At 36.0% G+C, this 22,173-nt stretch overlaps 1 protein-coding gene and 1 long non-coding RNA gene across 6 annotated transcripts in view; one reads left to right on the top strand and one right to left on the bottom strand.

Moving 5' to 3' along the window:
- Hif1a (hypoxia inducible factor 1 subunit alpha) overlaps positions 1-22,173 on the bottom strand; it is a 44,173-nt gene that overhangs the window by 20,902 nt on the left and 1,098 nt on the right. Inside the window, exon 2 of one of the 5 annotated variants that reach the window (XM_052185663.1) lies at positions 10,125-10,272. The exons of 3 other annotated variants lie outside the window; for them this stretch is intronic. The gene's annotated coding sequence lies outside the window, so the exon portion shown is untranslated. Of the gene's footprint in view, positions 1-9,240; positions 9,264-10,124; positions 10,273-22,173 lie in introns of those variants that run through there. One more of the 5 variants, XM_052185664.1, reaches the window with a different exon arrangement.
- On the top strand, positions 13,659-22,112 carry LOC127687239 (uncharacterized). Its single transcript, XR_007978355.1, has 3 exons — positions 13,659-13,756; positions 18,586-18,760; positions 22,002-22,112. It is a non-coding gene; the product is annotated as an uncharacterized LOC127687239 (long non-coding RNA).

Below are 22,173 nucleotides of genomic sequence, written 5' to 3' on the forward strand. Positions count from 1 at the left end.
TGTATCTAATGCCTCACAATCATTCCAAAGTATCTCAGTATAGAAAAACCCTAAATAAATTTGAAGAAACTAAAGTATATAATAATTTGAGAATAGATAATGAATTTATGGGCAGGTTAAGATACTAATAGCTAGACATGATTTGATAAGTTTCTTTTGCTATCAGTGCCTTCCCCACCTACTCTTTCACCATGGGCTTTTACATTAGCAGATGTAACAAGCTACTACTTTCAGTTGCTTACTTCCTGAGACACTGGTTATCTAGTACTGGCATAATGGATACCAAATAAATGTAGGAATGTATTAAAAATAAAGGTGAGTCACATACTGACACATAGGTGGGTTAGTAAAGATAAGAAAAGTATCAATATAATAATACACAGTGAGAAATCTGACCAAAACGGTCAGATTGTTTAAGTCATATCAGGGAAAGCTGTCTTCCTTTGCTGACCCTCCTGAACATAAGGCTACCCCGGCTGGTCTTAGCCTGTTCTCTAATGCTGCCGCTATCAACATTGCTCTGCACCAGGTGCTCACTTCTCTCCTGACAACCCATAAACCCATTAAACAGCATCCTCATTTGATGAGAAGAAGCTGAGGCTCCATAGATTAAAAACAGCAATTGTGTAACCAACAGGACAGGAACACCAGTGTTTAAGGCTTTCCTTTCCCACAGTCTTCTCTATTAATGGAGAATGCTGCCTCGGTTTTACTCTTCCACTCCAGTTTTACTAGGTCAGGTATTTGCTAAATGTTGAAATAGCTCTTAGAATTTATTAAACATTTAACAATATAACAGGGACTTATTTCACTCAGTTCTTCTAGTATTTTATGAACAAAGCACATAATCATCTTTCTTAACTGTCAAGAGTTCTCAGCAACTCTCTTGTTATACAGCTTTCAAAGTTTAATAAAGAATGTATACATTTGTTAAATTCTAAACTGTGATACAAAAATTTCAGCTCAAACATTTAGTGGGTGTGTCTAACTTTTTGACATTGGGACACAGTCTTGTCATCAACTGTGCAACTGAGTTACAAAAATGTTTCAACAAACATGTTTTATGTAAGCTTACAATTACTTGTGTTACCCACATTTATACATATTGTGAGGCACATGTGCTCTATAGGCCACTGGCTGGATACACCTGACTGTAGTGTAATTTGACTCAAGAACCTTAAGATTTTAAGTGGGACTAATAAGAAACTTGTCACAAAGAGGGGGTTAGGTCTGATACACTGTATACAGGTATAAAAGTCTTAAATACACAAAAATCACTTGGACCTACTTATATAAATGATTCAGTATATTCTTAATATTCTACAATAAAAAATACTGAGGCCATATGAGAATGCCATAATGTTAACAGTTTGAAAATTTTTAAGTATATTAAAACTGCTTTGAGCCGGGCAGTGGTGGCGTATGCCTGTAATCCCAGCACTCTGGGAGGCAGAGGCAGGAGGATTTCTGAGTTTGAGGCCAGCCTGGTCTACACAAAGAAACCCTGCCTCAAAAAAACCAAATCCAAAAAACAAACAAAAACAACAAAACAAAACAAAACAAAAAAAGGAAAAACTGCTTTGTTTTCCTCACTATTTTCAATTTGAACTTTGCAATGAAATAGTTTTAAAACTCATTTCTCTGTAAGGGAGGTAAGAGAGATAGCAGAGATCCACTGGGTTACAATGGATACTAACAAAGTTTACACTACACACACACACACACACACACACACACACTTTGACAGGGTCTCACTGTATATCTCTGGCTAGCTTGGAACTTGCTATGTAGTCCAGGTGTACCTCGAACTCAGAGAGCCATCTGCCTGTTCCCAAAGTCTGGGATTAAAAACATGAACGGTTACACCAGGCACATTTTTCTTTTTTTAAAATTTGTGGTGGCTGTGGGAAGCAGCACACTATTTGAATGATCGGCGATCAGCCTGAATTTTAAATCAGGCTAGGTGTGGAGAATCTTATAAACAAGTTGAAACACTTAGCTATCCTCCCTTACAACTTAACAAATCTAAACTACTGAAAAACAGCCACTCAAATGAAACACCCGAGGGAAATTTTTTGAAAAAAGTTTCAAGGGTTTTAGAACCTGACTGCCTATTTATCTACTCCCAAGAAGGCTCTGTATCATTTACCATAGTACTGCAGGATTCACAAAGAATTACTTTTGTCAGACCCAGCTGTCTAGGTTCCAGAGATGGGTCCTGTACTACCTCTTACCTTCGCTTGCATCATGAGCTGTGCAGACCTGCAGCGTGCAAAGTACTGTATTTCTGCAAATTACCAATTCCATCTATGTTGTTTTTTTAGTACAGATCAAGTGAAATTCTTCTTCTATGTCTATTTGAGGTGGTATTTCAGCCAAGTATATAAAGTTCTGTCTTTTGAATAATTTGCTTACCAATTTCTACAACTCTTCTAGATAAAACAGAAACTAGTAAAATAGCTACATCTTTATAGCATTGTGATTTTTGTTTAAAAAATTATCAGGCACTAGACATAAAACTAAAAATCTTTAAATTATTTTTATAGGACTCCAGAAAGTATTTTAAACTATTGCCTTTATATTAAGTTTACATAAAAAGTTTGTGAATAAATTGTTTTACAAAGAAACCCCATTATTCTTTAGGTTAAGACGACAAAATAAGCACAGATATCTTAAGACATCTATTTGTGCCATCTATTAATTACACCACAAAGCCTGTTAGTTTCCTGACTATAAAAAGCTGTGGCTTTATGAGCTGAAATTAGGGGCTCACCATGCTAGTGTGATTGCTGTTCTTGCAGGTAACCAGAGGTGTGTTCCCAGCACTGCGGCAGACAAATCACAGCTGCCTGTTAACTCTGGCTGCACAGGAACTCAACACTGTCCTCTAGCTGCTACGGGTGCTTGTACACATGAGCACACACGTATATACATATATACATATTTTTAAAAAGGAACTAAAATTTTGAAGACGGAGGCAGGAAAGAGCAAGTTTGCTGTTAGCTGAACCACAGAGCAAGAAAATGTTTCAAAACAAACAATAACAAAAAACCCTAAAGTTAAATCATAACATTAAAAATATTGGGGTGCTGGTGAGATGGCTCAGTGGGTAAGAGCACTGACTGCTCTCCCGAAGGTTTAATCCCAGCAACCACATGGTGGCTCACAACCATCTGTAATGAGATCTGACGCCCTCTTCTGGTGTGTCTAAAGACAGCTGCAGTATACTTATATAATAATAAATAAATCTTTGGGCTGGAGTAAGCAAGGACTGAGAACAGGGTTGAGTGGAACGGGCAGAGGTACTAAATTCAATCCTCAGCAACCACATGATGGCTCACAATCATCTGTACATATACAGTGTACTCATATACATCAAATAAATAAATAAATAAATAAATAAATAAATCTTTAAAAAATATTGGCAGATCAGACTTATTTCTAAAATAGCTTAAAAATTTTAAGTTAGCCCTGAACTCTGCTATTTGACAAACAAAACAAAACTTTGTAGCTTTGATAAATAAGTTGTTCTTTCAGGTTTCGTTTTGTTTTAAAATTGTGTTTGTATTTTTACAGTACAGACATTCTGAAACAAATGTTCAAGACAATGGCTACTTAACTTTTGGAATTAGTAGCAGCTTTCCTGAAAGGTCTGCACCCATATTTGTCTCAGCCAATCAATGACTGTATCTATGTATGTGCACACACACTTTCCTATGTACTCTACATTATATATTATGCTTTTCAAAATATTAATAGTTTTTACCAAACTGATGAGAACTATACCTCCTTGTTTCAATTCTCATACACCTTGTATTTATTTATGTGTGCATGTGTGTGTCTTGAGTGTATGGACCTGTGTGTTGGATATGCATGCATGAAGGAAGGTCTGAAAAGGGTATGGAAACCCTTGGAGCTACAGTTATGGGTCTCGTGGAATGCCTGCCTTGTTAGATGGGTGTTGGGACCTGAACTCCAGCCCTTGTGATTGCAGAAGTTTTCACTGCTAAGCCACCTCTTCAGCCCCCCTGCCTATACTTTTAAAAGTCTCAGTCTGAAGAAAATTTAAAGGAATTTTCATGTTTCCTCCCTTTTAGCATACTTGCCTGTACTTATGCTGTTTATTACTTAGGTAATAAGTATTCCTATTCTAATATTCTAAATATTTTTCAACTATTAACTTATTTAATCTTTTCTATTAATGTTATACTTGCACTACATTTACACACACACACACACACACACACACACACACACACACACACACACACACGCAGAGTTTACAGAGTTAATAAGTAGTCAGACCTGTATTCCAGCTTAAACAGTCTAAGAATCCACATTATTAACAACAATCAATCAAAATGAATATCCCTAATTCTAGGCTACTATTACAAAGTTTAAACACTGTTGACTGCAAAAATCAAATGCTTAAAGAAGTTATACAGGTTAGCTTCTTTGAATACAGGACTGAAAGTTAAGCTACTCAAAGAGATTCATTACCAGAGTCTGATAAATCCAAAAACCTAATTGAAAAGCACCTACTCTGATGGCAATGAACTGCTCACTAGTGATCAATAACTCTTCAAAGTAAAACAAGTTTTTAAATGGGCTAACCTTTATGAAAAGAGAATCAGACTGGTAATTCAGCCTACCTATGTCCTCCCACACACTGACATCTGCAGAGCAGCTACATCAACATCATATTTTACTATGATTTGTTTTTTAGTTGCTCAGCATCGGTCTGCCATAGCATCTTCCTTATTTTGTTTGCACTCATTTTTATTTCTTTACTTTATAAAGCAAAACTAAAGAATAAAGGCTGATGCTTTCTTTTTAAACACAAAGCAGTTCAGACTCCCTTAAGGTAATGGAAACAATATAATTAAAAACATATGCCCAAAAGAAGTGTATCCTGAGACTGTTTAAGGGTCTGCTGAAAGATATCCCTCCTAAAATTTTTAACTTTCATAGGAAAACAAAAAGAGTTTAGCAAGTTTTTGGTTTGTATTTCACAGCACATTTGAGATTTAAAAAATACCACTGGGCCTAGAAAGATAGCTCAGTGATTAAGAGAGTATTGCTCTTGCAGGACCTGAGGCTGGTCGTCAGCACCCACGGCTCGCAATGCTTTAACTACTACAAGAGATCTGATGTTTTCTTCTGTCCTATCAAAATACCTGCACCCCCATATGCATACTGTCCCTTATTAAAAAATTAAAAGGAAATTTAAAAAAATTACATATATGAGTGCATGTGTGGTCACCACTTGTGTGCTGTGTCCCCAAGCCCCAACCCGACTCAGTGGCCAGAACTCTCTCACTCTGGTCTGGTTGGGAATCAAACCTGCCTCTACAAAAGCAGCAGCAAACATTCCTAATCACCAAGCATCTCACCAAAAATGATGTTTACAGACAAAAGGAAAGAGCAGAGATACAGTTTGTGAAAGAGGGCCAATGTTTAAGGAGTTTCCTGGCTTAATCATTTCCACATTCTATGGTTTTTGATTTGTTTTCTTAGAGACAAGGTCCTGCTGTGTTGGCCAGGGTGGCTTCAAACTCTAGGACCTTCTGCCTCAGCTCTTCAATGCCGAATGACACATATAACACTTATGTCTTTTACTATTTTGTTCTAAAATAATGTGGTAAGGAAAATGTACAAATTACATGCTAAATTATTCAATCAGCTCTCTCTGTGTGTGTGTGTGTTGAGTGCACACATGAGAAGGTCACAGGATAATATTGGTGTTCTCATCTATCATTCTCCTGAGACAGGGTCTCTTAGTGAACGGGGAGATCTTCCTATTTCTACTTCAGTGTTGGGACTGCAGGCGCATGCAGCCGTCCCTGGCTTTTAAAGTGGATGCTAGGATTTGAACTGAGGTCCTCATGCCTCCACAGGAGTGTTAGTCACTACGCTATTTCCTTAGTCTACTGAATCAAAAACTAAACTCAGCCCAAAATGATTAGATTAATTTTGTTTTCTACAATCTTTTCCCAGAAAGTGTTGTTTTCAGTAAATTGATTCTGTATCAATTTTTCACTTGGGGGGCGGGTAGAGGTTACTCTTAAACAAGTATTTTATATTTGTTATTAAGAGTACTTTTACTGGGGCTGGAGAGATTGCTCGGTGGTTAAGAGCACTGACTGCTCTTCCAGAGTTCAATTCCTAGAAACCATCTGGTAGCTTACAACCATCTGCAATGGGATCCGATGCTTTCTTCTTGTGAGTCTGAAGAGAGTGACAGTGTACTCACATATATAAGACAAATAAATCTTTGGAAAAACAAAGAGTACTTTTATTATTAGTATGCTCTTTTCATCTGTTAATAAAACTAGAATTCTCAATGTATTAACATTTATAAGAGAAAAATGCAAACTGGGAAACCCAGAAAAAACTGATATTTTAATATAGGTAAAAGTTATAGTTTTGGGATTATAATCTAAAGTATAAAGTCTGATCGATAAATGTAAAAAGGAACCTTTAGCTGGGCATGATGGTGCATACCTTCAATTACATACTCTCAAGGCAGACAGGTAGATCTCTGGGAGTCTGAGGCAGACCAAGTGCTAGATCAGCCAAGGGTATGCAATGAGACCCTATCTCACATACCAAGAGGACTCCTGACTGAGTTTATTTTCCCCCTCTACCACCACCACCACCACCACCACCACCACCACCACCACCACCACCAAGGAAAAGAAATAAAAGAGGCTAGAGAGATAGCTCAGCAGTTAAGAGCTGTACTTCCAGAGGACACGAGATCTGATCCTATATTCAAATCTAGCTCCAGGGCCTGGTTTCCATGGGCACCTGTACTTATATGCATATACACAATTAAAATAACAAAAATAAATCTTAAGAAGGAAGAGTGAGACATAACAGAATAATGCGAAGGCTAAGGCAGAAGAATCACTTTGAGTCCAAGAGCTGGAGAGCCAGCCAGGTGACAGTGAGATCCTTTCTGAAAAATACAAAGTAGTAACCTAACCTTTTACATCTTTCTAGAAAGACTAGAAACTAAGTTTAATCTTGAAAATCCTGTATTACTTTAAATTAATCTCATCAGAACTATTTAAATGGGAAAAAATAAGTGGTTATATATGCCTAAGGCCAATCACTGACTAGACGTCTTGTACTGGAAACTGAAGCGTAAGGTATCTTTTTGAATAATTCCTTCAGGGGATTGTGGAATATTAAAATTTGGTATCTTGGGCTAGTGAGATGTCTCAGTGGTTAAGAGCACTAGCTGCTCCTTGCAGAAGACCTAGAGTTCAAGTCCCAACACTCTAGTTCCAAGGGATCCAAGAACTTCTTCTGGCCTCCATGAGCAATACATGCATGACAGACAAGCATTCAGACACATACAAGGCAAAATATCTGTATATATAAAATAAAAATAAATCTTTAAAAAATGGTGTTTTCGTATCATTATAAAAACACACACATATTTTTCTATTTACTTAGCAAAATACCTTATGGTATACCAGGAACAAAAGATTCGTTGAGTGATTCAATAATTGTAGATCAAGAAACATTTTGTCATTATTTAGTACTAATCTAAAGACAAAAATAATCTTCTAACAAATCAAATTTCAACAAGAATAAAGCCAAAGAGGTGATTATTAAAGCATTGGAGCTAGCAGAGATCCATCAGTAGGATTTATAACAAATTTTACAAACATAGGCCAGTAATTTTTGAAAAATGATAAAAAATACTTCTGACTATAGTAACCAAATATACAATACTATGTAGTATGAGCTATAATTGATAAAAATGAACTATAAAAACATTCAATGATAAAAACAATAAGAATGCCTGTATATTTATTAAATATACAATAATACATGAATAGGGTTCAAAGACAGACAAAAGAATAATTTTTTGCTCCCCCCACCCCCTAATTCTCTGTAACTCGTGTGTGTTTATGTGTGTATTGCTGGGGATGGGAAGCAAGGGCTTTACACATAAAGAATTTTTTAAAAAATTAAATCACCTTTAAACACCTTTATGAATCTATAAATGTCAGAGTTAAGGATCACTGGTCCATCAGTACCAGCTGTGTTAAAGGCTTTCCCCCAAATTATACTAACTACTCCCACTAAACAGTGTGGCTGCTATTCTCCCCGCCTCCTCCCAATGTTTCAATTCTTGGTTGGCTGAATCTACAGATGTGTGCCCAAGACTACAAAAGGTAAACAGCACCCCCCACCCCCACCCTCTACATTAGTCATCCTTCTGTATTTTAAGGAATGCTTCCAAAAGCCCCTCCACCTCCACATTTTAGATACCAATATCTGCAGAGACATTCCTGTCTCATATAAAAGGTAACATCTAGATGATTTACAAAACTCATGTATAGGTATATAAATCTGCTTAACTAGTTGTCAAACTGTTGAAGCATGACCAATTCTGTGCTTGTTCAATAGAAATTCTACTCATCCCCCCAACAAAATGTTTCAATCCCTAGTTGGCTGATAGATATAGCACCCAAGAATATAGAAGGCAAACAGTATCTCCTTTCATTTTGATTATATACTATGACAAAGTAATAGATTCAAATTTAGAGCAGGGAAACTAAACTCTGTGTATATATTCATAAGACTGTGTCCTTTAAAACGATTTCTTTGAATATGATGGAAGATGATTAAGTTTGTACACGATCAGAATGAAAGTATATACAAAGAAATCATATCTTGAAGTTTTTTCCCCCTCTTTAGTTCTCAAAGTTAACCATGATGACGACACTATAAATTATGACAAAGTTCTAGTTGCTCGTAACCAATGTTAACTAATTTTGAGTAATAACCCTCTGATCTTATTTCCTTGTCTGTGAAAAAGATAATATTCTCATAAGTAGTAGTAATCTCACAGTCCATGTAAGATACCTCCATTTTAAAGTGGTCTATGTCTTTCTATACTTCAGATACTTAATATATAATTTAAAAGATTAAGAAATATAGGACTTCTCTTAATAATAAGAAACGTAAGTTACCTTCAGACATTTAAAAGGATGTCATCTAGAAGGCAGATTTGGTTGTTTACGCAATTTCAGAGAACTGTTAGCAGAAATTACATGGAAATTATATCCCATTCAAAGAGGTCAAAGCGGTGTTAAAGGTACATTTTATGAGAATTGTAAAACTTTCATTTTGGTGTCAAATATATTCTAGATTATAAATTATCTCTACTTTTTAAATTTTATGTGTATGGATGTTTTGCCTGCATGCATATATACATGCCTGGTGCCTGAAGAGAAAGAAAGGTGTCAGGAGTCCCTGGAACAGAAGTTACAGATGGCTGTGAGGCACCCTGTAGACACTGGGAATCAAACAGGTCCTCTGGAAGAGCAGCTACTGGTCTTCACTGCAGTCATCTCTCCAGCCTGATTCCTGCATAGTTTTATATTCCTGCTACAAGTCTGTATGTGAGGTGATCAGCCTGGTATCAAATAACCACTAAGAAGGTTACTCTGTAGCCCAAAGTAGCCTTGTACTGATGGTAATCCTTAGCCTCCCAAATCCTGGGATTACAGACATGGCCACCAACATCAGACTGTTTTAACATAGTACCATGCCGTAGCCCAGGTTAATGTGGGCTCCCTACCCTCACTCTTCTGAAACAGTATCCAGGCTGAGCTTGAACTGATAGGCTCCCAGCTCAGCTTCCTGAGTACTTGGTACAGTCATGTACCACTACACTCAGCTCAAAACTAAAGTTTTTTCAAATGTAGTATACTTACACTGAAGCCTCTGGGCATATATCAAAAATTCACAAGGATTATATTTCATCCAGAGGATACCTGAATATGAGTCAGAATTGATAAAAATGGGAATGAACTTCCTAATAACAGCTTCCAAAAATGAGACTATCATATTAAGAAGCTTTTAATATCTTCCAAGTCTGTTTAAAAAAAAAAAAAAACAAACTTATGGATTCTTTGTGAATTCCACATCAGAACTCCCAATCCCATTCATCTTCCCATCCCTTCATATATGCCCTCCGCCTTTGCAACCTCCCTCCCAAAAGAAAACATTTAGATCTGTAGGAACCGCCCCGTCATGCACTCCAGCAGTTCACAGATGGGCGGATATTGGCAGGCCATTTCATAGCCCTGGATCAGAACCTGGGAGGAAGCTGAGTTGGTCAGCCCACCAGCTCTCCTGTGCTTACGCCACCAGACAGCTCTCCGCACTTAACCGGTTGAAGGGCAGGACCAGCTCTCTGGACGGCCATTATGTTCCAAGAACCTTAAGCTTCAAAATCACACTATACTAAAAAAAGAAAAAAAAAAAGAACACAGTAAAAATAATTATATCAAAATTATTCAATTGTGGCCCAAGCCATCAAAATGCATTAGCTTCATTAGTATTAGTTCAATGTTAGCTTTGTGATCAGCTATAGAAAATATTTGTTTAATATTTGTGTGTGTGAGACATATATATGCAAATGTGTGTTTAATGTCAAAGAGGAAGTCAGATTCTTTGGAACTGGAGTTATAGTTAGATCTGAGTGTCTGTAAGGTAGATGCTAGGAATTGAACTCAGGTCTTCTGAAAGAGAAAAAAGCACTTGGTAGAACCATTTCTCCAGCCCTAAAAATAAATAAATAAATAAATAAATAAATAAATAAATAAATAAATAAAATAATAAGACACATGAACTTATTTACATTTGTTAACAAGACTTAACACCTTAAGAACCCATTTAAAAACTATTTTAATTATATTACCTACAAAGACAGGCAATTTCCAACTTTCCTTTACTAATAATTTAAAAGCTATCTTAGAGAATTTGTGATACAAAAAAAGAAAAGAAAAGAAAATACTTTCCTTAAGTTCCTACTTTCTAATACCCAAACACCATACACATTCCTTTATTATCATCACTATGGAAAATATTTGGGATGTTACATAAAAACATAATATACAAAGGCTAGCTATTCATGGAAAAAGTAAAGGGGAGCATTAACTAACCATTGTTGCAGTTCCTTTTAACTTGGCTCAAGGAACCCCCCCCCATCCTTTCTCGGATTAGCTCCCCTCCCCAATTTTTAATAAAAACAGTCTTTGAAATTCTAAAGAATGAAACTCTTCTGAAAAAATTTAACGATTATAATGAACACCGCATACCAAGAACTGTTCTGAGCGTTGCACATAGGGTAGTGTTTCTTTGTATTCTAACAATCCTCTAAAGCAATGATTCCTATTATCTTAATTCATACACAAAGAAAGTGAGACCCAGAGAGACAAAGTATTGTGTATGATTTTCACATTTCTTTTTTTTTTTAATTGATAATTTTATTTATTTACATTTCAAATGTTGTTGTCCTTCCTGGTCTCCCCTCTGCAACCTACTTCCCATCCCTCTCCCCTTTGCTTCTGAGAGGGTACTACTCCACCCCCCCCCCCACCCACTCCTGCCTCACCCCTCTAGCATCCCCCTTCACTGGGGCAACAAGCCTCTACAGGACCAAGCACCTCCCCTCCTACTGATCCTACTTATCCTCCAACTTATCCTCCTGATAAGGCCATCCTCTGCTACATATGCAGCTAGAGCCATGGGTCCCTTCATGTGTACTCTTTGGTTGGTGGTTTAGTCCCTAGGAGCTCTGAGGAGGTCTGCTTAGTTGATATTGTTGTTCAAGGGGTTGCAATCCCCTTCAGCAACTTCAGTCCTTCCCTATCTCTTTCACTAGGTCCCCAGGCTCAGTCCAATGGCTGGCTGTGAGTATCTGCATATGTCTTACTCAGGTGCTGGCAGAGCCTCTCAGAGGACAGCCCTACTAGGCTCCTCCTGTCTGCAAAAGCCAGCAGATACCAAACCCTGCCACTATTGCTGATTCCATTTTATTTAAGATGAAATTGCAGAAAATGCTTGATAAATCTGCCATTAATAAAAAAATTTTTAAATAGCTACAGAATATTATGCTTGACAGAAATCTCTATAGACTATAAATTGGCTGCTTTGCAACAAAAACCCACAGCTTGTTATGGCAGTGCCAGTGTTGTTTACAGTCTTGCCCTATGTGTGAGGTGATGACAACCTCAGAGGCAACCAAAAAACCTGGAGCCAAGACACTTAACTCACATAACCAAAAAATCCCATTCACATGGTTAATAATGAATAACTCAAACAGGGCAAACTGGCATTATTCCAGGAAACTAGTGCCCAAATATTAGGAAAGGGAGTTTCTTTCCATTTTTTTAAAATCACAAACTGTATGCACGTAGATGTGAGAATGCTACACTCTCTAATTCTACATAGGTAGTCTGTGAAGAGCAGGGTGACTATAGCATGCCAAGTAACAATCAGATAAAGTTAGGGATTGCATTATTTGACACAATTTGAAATTCTCAATTTAGTTGTTTCTTAAACCCAAGCTAAGCTGTGTGAGCTACAACTACATTTTTCCTTAAATTAGTCTGAGTTGTATTTCATAGCATGCCAAAAAATTAATTTGGCACTAGGATTTCAAATTAAATATTAAAGATGATAAAATTCAAGAAAGTGGCACTCTTGGAGTTAGAGAGATGTCTCCACAGTTAAGAGCAATCATTTCTCTTAGAGAAGGCCTGGGATTGATTCCTAACACCTACAAGGCAGCTCATAATCAGTTGTTAACTCTGGTTCTAGGTGATACAATGCCCTCTTCTGACCTCTGTGGGCACGGTACACACGTGGTACATTTAACATATACACAGACAAAACACACATAAAATAAAAGAAAATGAAATACTGGGCAAAGTATAAACTAATTCAAACTTCCCCCAAGATAATCAGTAGCATTAAAAACACTCAAAAATGACATGGTTTTAACCCAGTGATTCTACCTCTTAGAGTTAAGAAACATGAATTATAGGCTATTATTAATCTTGCCTGTGTTAATAACAGGGAGCTTTAGATTTACTTTAAATGTGCCAAGCAGGGGAACAATGTAATGCCATCCATGCCATTTATTCAGCCTTTCAAACAGCATGATTTATTGGCAATATTTAAATGTTTACAACACACACCAAGGCAAACATTTTTAGTTAGACCTTTAATAATCTCCTGTAAAATCACATCCTATACTATGTTCTTAGGTAGCATCTGCTCTTCTGATTTTTTTTTTTTTTTTTTTTTGAGAATTAGCTTTACTATAAAGGTGAAACTGATAAGCAGAAAAGTATACTTGGCGACATCTCATCACTATTTTCTTGTTTAACCTCCGCTAACCAAACATAATTCTAAAGTAATCTCTACTTTCAACACTGGACAAAATACAGAATTTTTTTTTTAAAAAAGTAGGGTGAAAACAACAGATTCACTCTTATATTTTAAACACATACATGAACAAGGGTCTCTAGGTAGTAAAATAATAGGTGCTTATAATTTCTGTGTATTTGTATACTTCTCAAATCTTTTTTATCCACCAAAACTTTTGAGTTTCATTAAATATTTTTAAAATAGGTCAAATGATTTTTAATATATCCAGAGAATTCTTACTTAAATGTGAATGACTGAACTCCATTATAACTTTTTAAAAATAGTATATCTGTCCCCAATTTCCAGAGTTTTCTATGTTTTTGTGTGTGTGCAGGTACACATGTATGAGAGTTGCCAGATAATAAAATCATATGGTTCCCTAAATACCATCCAACTTTTTTTCTTTGAGGCATAGTCACTCACTGGCCTGGAACCGATAAGAAGGCTATACCGGCTGACCCAGCAAACATCAAGGACCTTCCTGTCTGTTTCCCCATTGCTACTATTACAAGTATGTGCTATACTATAGCCAGCTTTAAAACAGGGCTTTTAGGAATTGAATTCAATCTTTCTATAAACACTTAGTACTAACTAAACTATCTGCCTAACTGCCTATTTAAGTTAGTTTTAATTTTAAAATCATAGTATGACTAGGATGACAAATAGGTACGGCCATCTCCATGACTAGTTTAAATATCTGGAATAGTTAATTGAACAAAATCCTGAAGCCAGCCACAAGACCAATGGTCAAGAGTGATGCTGATGTCTGCTATGAATATGGGAGGAGGTAGTTGCGCCAGTCTTGCTACTATGTTACTGTTACCCGTACCAAGGTGTAAGTAAGTTTTGTGGAGAAGATAGAAAGAGAATTTAGATATCTATGAAGAAAAGCCAAAGCCTTTCAATTTTCTTCTTTATAGGCAATGAAAGGGGGAAAAAAAAGCCTCAGACCATGGAGTCAGATGTCTGAAGAACAGATCTTCAGACTACATGAGATAATTCAAAGGAGAAACTGAGCTGTTCTAATGTAAAGATCCTGCAGAATGCAAGAATTCCAGATGGGGAATAGCTTGTAGACTTTGCGTGGTGATAGACAATCAAAACAGAAGAAACTTACTTCAGCAGTTGCTGAGGCCTTCATTTTTGTCTTTAGAGATCGACATTACACGTCTGAAATACCTAATGTTCCTGAGTAGAAATATGGCACTCTAATGGCATTAAAGAAGATTTATGTTAGTGAGCAGGGCCGATGAGAAGGGAGGGGGGAAGATTTATGTCACTATATACATTCAATAGATTTTAAACAGACTCCATAGATTTTAAAGTTTTTTTCACCATAGGTTATATTTACCATCTGAACTTTATATTCCTTGGTAAAAACGAATTGATCTCCAACTAAAGATCATCAATTATGCTTCAAATTAAAACTTCAACATTAAATTCATTGCAAGAATGAATTTAATTCAAAATTAACAGGAAATATAATTTCATATTAGACATTAAATGATACTTATTTGCACTACTTAAAGTACTATGTGCTTTTCAAAAAGATATTCTCAAAATTACATCTTGAATTAAGAGAGAAAATTCAGTGGATCAAATACTGAATGTTAATATTTCTTGGGGGTAAACGCTGTTCAAGAATGTATATGCTTCAGGATAATGTCAAAGATATATAAACAAGTTTTGATCTATTTCATGTTTTGATTTTCTGAGACAGGACCACTATATAGCCCAGGCTAGCCTCAGACATGGCAATCCTCTTGCTGCAGCTTCCAGAGTGCTGAATCATAGGCTGGTGCCACCACTTCCAGCTTCTAAATAGTTCTTTTTTATAATAATTTTCAACTTTTTCATATCTATAAGCTGAAGTCTATCACATAGATAATAATCATCTCAAAGGCCTTCTAAAATTAAAGGAAGAAATGATTAGGGGATTATCTCAAGCCAACTAGTCTTTGCATTCTTGGTTATAAACTGCAATTGTTAATCAGTTAATAGTAACAAAATCTAAAAACAATGCCTAACACAAGGCAACTGCGAGTAATACCAAATAAGAACAGCAAACATTATAATACAAATATTATATCACACTAGCTAATTAGTAATAAAGCTGAGTTTTAAACTTAGGCACTCTTTTTTTATTTTTCTTTGAGACAGGATCTCTCTATACAGCTCTGTCTATCCTGGAACTCGCTGTGTAGACCAGGCTGATCTCAATTTCCCAGAGAACTGTCTGCTTCTGCCTCCTTAGTGCTAGGACTAGAGCTGTGCATACTACCTGTATAAACCCAGGCGCTCTTAATTGAAGTGCTTTCGCTCATAAGAAAGACCACCTCTTTAGTGACCCATACACTATAAAAGCATGTGATTAAAATACAAACAGGAAATGAACACAGAATATGGAAAAGGATATGAAAATATACCAAAGAGTATAATTTTAGCTATAGCTAATAAAATCCTATCTGTGTGCTTATAGTAAAAACCAGATTTGGAGGTGAGAGGGAGATGGTTCAGTCACTAAAGTGCTTGGCACATAGGCATAAAGACCCAAACTCAATCTCCAGAAAAGTCAGGCTTGGTACTGCACACTTGCAATCCCAGTGCTCGGGAGGCAGAGACAGGCAGATCCCTGGAGCTCACTGAACATCTAGTGAGCCCTAGGTCCCAAGTAGGAGACCCTACCTCAAAAACACGGTGCATAGTTTCTGAGCTATGGCACTGGAGGATGGCCTCTACCTTCACATGCATAACAGCACATGTGCATTTGTGTACACACACATAAACACCCACGAGACAAATATTAAGTGTTAATAGTAATCTTTAAGTGACAAAATTACATCCATACTTTTTACATACTTTTAGGTATTTCACTAATGTTTGGTATGCTTTTGAACAATCATTTTAAGATTATTTAAATCATCGGGTGGTAGTGGCACATGCCTTTAATCCCAGCACTTGGGAGACAGAGGCAGGTGGATTTCTGAGTTCAAGGCCAGCCTGGTCTACAGAGTGAGTTCCAGGACTGCCAGGGCTATACAGAGAAACCCTGTCTCGAAAAAACCAAAAAAACCAAACCAACCAAACAAAACAAACAAACAAAAAGATTATTTAAATTCAGGGCTATTTAGTGTCTTGTTCATAATAGCACATATTATGATAGCTAAAAGGAATGAAGTAGCTCTTATAACTAGCAATGATAGTCAAGATAATATTAAAGGAAAAAAAGATTGAATGAATAAGTATAAAACAAAGGGGGGCAGAACACATAACATAGACTATTTATGTAAACTGGAAGTTATGTAAATTAAAATTATCTCTCAGAGACACACACATTAAGCTGTAGGAGTAGTTGCTTTCTCAAGCTGGTAGTAGGGAAGTGAAATTTCAGTCTTTCTTTTACTCTTATAAGTCAGGATTTTTTTTTTTAAAGAAAAGTTTAAATGTTTTCTGAGAAGGCTTAGATTGTAGTCTGGCCATAAAAACCTAAGGCCAGATCTGAATGAAGTTTTATCCAAATTCTTCAAGAGATTCTGGAATGTTCTTTGTTTCCTATAGCAGAATTCAATTGGTTACCTTCTTCAGCAGTAAACAGAACCCAATAGCAGCCTGTTGATTCTAAGCTTGCAACACTGTGGCTGTCCCAGGATGACCTCTCCAGTAGATGAACTTTTTAAAACAGTATTTCTATTTTAATCAGTTATTTCATCAAGCAAAAATGCCTTCACAGTTAACAGCTATCATCAATATTTTATTTTATATGTATCATATTTGCATAAGGATATATATATTTAATGTGCCTAAGACAAGAAGCAGGCATGGGAAGTTAGGTATTTTACCCACGGTTACACAATGGAATCTTTGGCAGTCAGGCTTCAGAGAACATGCCCTTACCCCCTTGAGATAGATAGGTGAAACACACATATTCAATAAATGTTTGTTAAAAATGAAACACGAATGAATTCTTTCCACTTGTTTAGCAGATTTTCCACAACAATACACAGATGCTTCGTGTTTACCTTGTGTTCTGAACATGGAGAATTGAGAGGCATTTTAACATACCTTAAAGAATACCAACTTACTTCCCAGGCCTTAGACATATTACACAGCCATGTTTATCAATAAAATATGTCCTCTAGTCTGATTCTAATAAATAGAAAAAGTATCAAAAAGGTGACAGAAACTTAAAATTCAAGATTAAAAACATATGAGAATTACAAAGCATTAGAACAGTAAATAACTAATATTAGAAGTAGTTATTTTGAAAAAATAATCAGGGGATACAGGAAAAGACTTAAAAAAAAAAGCAGCCTTTAAAATCCTCTGTCTTCTCTTTGCTCATCCAATTGTCCATCAGTTGTTTGATTTGTTTACTCAAATACTTAGGACTCATGTGCATCTGTATTCCCTATTAGATGTTCTTCAAATTCAGTCTATTTGGGACTTTGCCTATAGAAACACGTACCCAATTTTAGAATGGAAAACAGGAGGTATCTCTTTACAGATACTTTGCTTAGTATCTAAATTTATAAGAAAAGGCCTATAAGAACTAAAACATATCACACTACTTTAAGACTTCAAGTTTCCCCTTAAACTGTTTACTTTTACCAGTGTTTTTAGTTGGGTAAACTTATCTTCACAAACTATCAGGGAAAAGGGGCAAATATATTACATTTGTAATTCACCAGTGAAAAAAAGCACCATTAAAGAACATTTGTCTAATTATGACGGTTCTAAACATAAGCTATGTTCCACCACTAGCTTTTTCTACTAACAAGGAAAATAAAATTCCAAAATGATCCCTTAAAATAATCTTTATATTTAGTATTCCAACCAAGTAGAATTTAATAAGAAAACGCTAATAAATGATAGTGGATATGGGCAGAACAACTAAATGAGAACACTTTGTTTTTATAAAAATGATACCATTTTAATTACTATCTTAAATGGGGCTTTATCTTCAATAGAACAGGCATATATTAGTTGACACTTAATATTTCATTCTGAGAAATATTTTTAACATTCTTTTTAAAAGCTTTTACTTACAAACTGTTCTTTGACATTTTCTTCTGTTTGTTTGGAAGTAGCTTCATGTCTACTAATTATCCACAAGCCACTAAAGATATAATCTCTTCAATATATTAGGATGGCCACCACAAAGAACAAATATTCTGCCCCCAAAACCCTACAAAGTGCTAGGGAGGCTACAGAGAAAAATAGTCTCTGTGCACAACTGGTAGGAATATTATTACAAAAGTAGAAACTGCTATGGATAAACTATGAAGGTTCCTTAAAAAAAAAAAACAAACAAACTTATTTGTTGCCTTATAATTTTAACAGGACTGACGGGGAACAGTACCTTGGTGAGATATCTACACATACACACTCAGCAGCACAACAGAAGCAAAGGAGAAGCAATCCAAGTGTCAATGAACAAAGAATATGGCATGGTGATACAACAGAAGTCTTAGAAAGAAGAGAAATTCTAAACACACTTCAACATAAATGATCTGAGGTGAATTCCACAAAAAGGCAAAACCTACCCTGATTCTAGTTATATGGGGTACCTATCTAGAGTAGTCGGGTGTATGAGTCAGAGATTCAGAAAGGCAGCACCAGAGGCTAGGTCTAGTGGGAAGCTGGGAGCTGTAAAATGGCCATAGATTCTGCTTTGCAAGAAGAAAAAGATGGTTACATGACAAAATTTGCCACAGCTAAAATTTACACTTAGAAATGGCTGGAATAGTCAGTTTTTTAAACAACTAAATAAAACATACACAATCACTTCAAACACTATAGAGAGAATGTCATAGAGTAATCTCTTTTGGTTTTTGTTTTACAATTTTGAATTCTTTATATTACATTTGTCTAAAAGACTATGCCTGGCAAACAGATGAGTGTGTTTATTTTTATTGGAGAAACCATGAACTTTAATATCACATTCAATACACACACCAAGTAGTTTATTCTTGATACTTCAAGAGATGGAGACAAAGTTGCTATAATTAAAGTTTTATAATTAAACATTCTCACTATACTTTTACCAAAAATGCTGAGCAATGATAACCCTGGCTTGTTAAATTCTTTTTCAAATCCTTCAGAGTCAAGCAGAAAACATGCAATAAAAACCTATACCACAAGCAAGAGATGGCTAGGTAAAACCTACCTAGTGCTGTCTAGTCCCAAAGGGAGGGGAACTGAAACAAAGTAACTTTTTTCTTGTAAGTTAAAATCAGTTTCTTTGTAGGAAGGTAGTTCATTCAACCCCACAGCTATATTTAGGTTACTTTCTCCTGATGAGGAGACAGACCATTGTTAACAATATTAGATTAAAAAAAAAAAAAGTCATGTAGTGTTTCAGATATCCATCTTTTAACCTAAATCATTAATATTCATGTATGGAAATAATTATCATACAAACATCATAAACTGTTTTAAATTCTTGACAACAACAAAAATCAAGAGACTAATCTGCCTTAGCCTCCTATATACCATCCTTGGCATACAAAACACTGGTTTTGACATTATCTAAACCTTGAGCCTGGACATCATCAGAGACACAAAGGTAAACCATGGAAAGTTGGGACAATCTCTAGACTTCACAAGGTGCTTTTGGAGTGGATTAGAGCATGCCAAAATACCCTGGCAACTATGTAACACTAAATAAGAAAGTGTACTAACCCATGTTTCATAAAATTGAGTGGTAAACATCTGCCCAACACAAGATCAAAGCCTTGCCTTGAGATGAAGGCCAATAATCTTAACTGTGATGGTAGGCATAAGCAAAGCACCATATTGCCATTAAATTCCTGCAGAAACTAGTGTTTATACTTGTCTACTCAAAATGCTGAGCATTGGAACAAAAAAGAAAGTAAGTTACCACCAGTTCTAAAACTATACTCCCTTCAGTCTCTCTTGCTAGTGAACAGCATGACTAGCATGTGTTAATGACTAGAGCCCAGAGTAGATTCAAAATGACCTATTTAGGGAGGAAACACTGGGATGGAGACTGTGATGAGGTGCCTAGAGCCTATCATATGTTCAGTCAAACAACTGATGCTAGATGCCATGTCCAAGGACAGGGCTTCAGCAGGAAAGAACTCTTTCCAGCCTTTGAATTCAGAGCCAGTCTTACCATTTTTTTTATTAGAAAAAAAAATGCATGAAGGCACAGAAGAAAGATTTGAAGATTATGAAAGTCTGAACTATAATTTTAACAGTAAACACCTATTTTCAAGTATATAAAATGTTACAAAGCCTCTCATTCCATGTGCTGGCCAAAGGGATTTAAATGCATTCTCTTATTTTCAGAAGGGTAGTGCTATCCTCTTGGGGAAGGGGTGCATATAATCCACAAGTATTCAGTAACTTGCCAACAATCACAAGTGGAGAGACTTGGGACTCCAACTTGTGGGTATCCATCTGCCCCCCGGAATTCCTACCCTCTAAATCAGTAGACTACTGATTCCTCAAACAAGGGGGTAGGCTAAATTTTTAATAAAAATTGTATTAATAAATGAATTTCTTGATTTTTAGTGATCAAAGCTAAAGGGAAATTAAGAAATGTCTTTAAGAGATTTTACATTAGTGATGCAATAACAATTTTTTTTAAACTTTGAAAAGTTCAGCTAGAAACAGAATGAGTTTGACATTCTTTTGAAATCTAAGAATCCATATATATACTAGGTCAATCAAGTTCAGCCCCAACAGCTAAGGAGTCAACAGCACATACTTATTGCTAAATCTATTATGCATTTTCTGTTCTGCTTTCTTCCAAATCTTCAAGGTTTGAGTTTTCTATACTCTCTATTGAAAAAGCAAAATCCTTTCTCCCATGTTCACTTTGGAGGCTCATTTAAGGTGGAATAATAGGAGAAAGAAAATTTTTACCTCAGAATCTTTCAACTAAATTATGATTACAAAAAGATATAATTTAATAAATGGCACCTAAGGGTTGTTGAGTGGCCCACCACTCAGGTTTGTTATCTTTTAGTGCTATTAAGAACCTCTATATTAAGAAATATAATCCCATCTGATCTAAAGCTGCTAACAGCTCAAACGAGAAAAATTAAATTAACAGATGGCTCTGAGGAAAGCTTAAAAACCATTCAGAACTGGGCCTGATGCACAACTAACTTACTTATCCATTATAAAACTACTTTTGATTCAAAATTAAAAAAAAAATCAATGTATATGAAAGAGAAGTGATTGGTGCAAAACTTGATGTATTGTATTAATATAATTCAGCATTTAATAAGGGCAGTAAGTACGCAATGGCAATCTGCCTAAGGTTTAGAGAATAGCAACCCATCATCCATCAAAAGCATTGTAGTCACTTCTGCAAAATTAATTGCAACTAATTCTGGTAACTCGTGGAGTTAAGTCTAGACTTGCATGCTCACTTTAAAACATTTTCAAAGTGCTTTCTTTGGCGCATACAAACTAAGACCTGAACCTTCTATGGAATAAAGACCAAGAAAAGGAAGGCATGTACAGAAAAGCAGGAAAAAGAGTAAGTTTATCTCTTCTGCTGATATGGATATGAGGAATTAATCTCTTTCAGAAGACTGAAAGGACTTAACTGTAAATTAAGCCCGCCTTGTACCCACAGCTCTTACTACAAACCTTCAACTCCTTAAACTGATTTTCTCAAGGTTAAAATATCGAAGTAGACAAAATTGTGTGCTGGCGGCGGAGGGGGGGGGGTGTCGATCTTACCACCACTAGCTGTACTCATAATTCTATGTTCTCCTTAGACTCAAGCTACAAGATGTTTCATAAACTTACACTGAGTTCTCACAGAAGATTTCTCATGTCGGATGTATGTGGATTTTTTTGATACAATTCTTTCCAGTTGTTTCAATAAATTTGCAACATTTTAACTGGTTTTCATTTACTTTCATTATATACACCTCCCCACCCCCATCT

This window comes from Apodemus sylvaticus, chromosome 6 (genome assembly GCF_947179515.1).
Source record: "Apodemus sylvaticus chromosome 6, mApoSyl1.1, whole genome shotgun sequence".
In the NCBI taxonomy this organism is placed as follows: domain Eukaryota; kingdom Metazoa; phylum Chordata; class Mammalia; order Rodentia; family Muridae; genus Apodemus; species Apodemus sylvaticus.